Source organism: Trichechus manatus, unplaced genomic scaffold (assembly GCF_000243295.1).
Source record: "Trichechus manatus latirostris isolate Lorelei unplaced genomic scaffold, TriManLat1.0 scaffold00154, whole genome shotgun sequence".
Lineage (NCBI taxonomy): Eukaryota > Metazoa > Chordata > Mammalia > Sirenia > Trichechidae > Trichechus > Trichechus manatus.
Genome location: NW_004444090.1, coordinates 5640735 through 5642080, shown reverse-complemented (window position 1 = coordinate 5642080; position 1346 = coordinate 5640735).

Below are 1346 nucleotides of genomic sequence, written 5' to 3'. Positions count from 1 at the left end.
GTATTCACAAGTTGGCTGTCTGTTTGGCTCAATAGGCCTACCTTTCAGCCTATCTTGGCTTTCGACATGCCTTCCTCTTTAAGTTTAATCACTTCTAGCTTTTGGTTTAAAGTGAGAGATGTGCAACTCTTCCTTTCACTTGAACACTTGGAGGCTATTGTAGGGTTATTAATTGGCCTAGTTTCAGTACTGTCATGTCTCAGGGAATAAGGAGGCCAAAGGAGAAGGAGAGAGATGGGGGAACACAGCCGGTCAGTGGGGCAGTCAGAATACACACAACATTTATAGATAAAGTTTGCTATCTTATATGGGCAGTTTGTGGGCGCCCCCAAACAATTACAATAGTAACATCAAAGATCACTGATCACAGATCACCATTACAGATACAATAATAATGAAAAAGTTTGAAATATTGCGGGAATTACCAAAATGTGACACAGAGACATGAAGTGAGCACATGCTGTTGAAAAATGGCGCCAGTAGACTTGCTTGACGCACGGTTGCCACAAACCTTCAATTTGTAAAAAACACAATATCTGAGAAGCGTAATAAAGTGAAGCGCAATAATATGAGGTATGCCTGTATCCGGCTCCCTCAAACTCCTAAAAAGCAGTGCATCCTATTATTAGCCCAGTGGTGGGCCCAGACATGGGAAGAAAGAGTGTGAAAATGAGGGCTTGGTGACTGAGTGTTTTCCAACGTGCAGGATGGGACTCCATGGGTGAAGGACACTCCGCCCTTCACTATGCACAGAGGAAAAGTAACAGCAGGCAGAACTCAGCTCATTCTCCATTTGTCCCCTGGTTACATCCCTCCTGCCCCAGAGAATCAGGAACAAGGACTGAAGAAGCCACCAGACCCTCCATTCTCGAGCTAGTTTGGAGCCTGCATTATCCACATTAACCATTCCTCCTCTCTCCACCCTCACCCCAGGAGCTGGGAAGAAAACCAAAGTGATTCTTCTTATTTTCAATCCCGTCCCCTTAGGCACAGAAACTAGATAACTGTTTTCCTTACTGCTGGGAAAAGTACTTCCTTCTTTCATCAGCAGTGGACTTGCAACTTCTCTTGTCACTGAATCATTTATTTTCTAAGTGTGACATTTTCCCAGTCGTCCTTTCTATTAATAAATCCTCGCTGTCTCACCTTCTTCCCAGGTGACACTGATGTCATTGATTTGCTCCCTTCCCACAGTCTCCTGGCCACAGACACAGTCCCTCCTAAAGCTCCCTCCCTCCGCTTCCATTAACGGTAAACAAATCTCAGTGTCAGCTGAAGGATTTCACGTCCTGAATCTGCAAACCAGGATTATCTGGCAACAGTGTTTACCCAAAGTGGTAAGACCT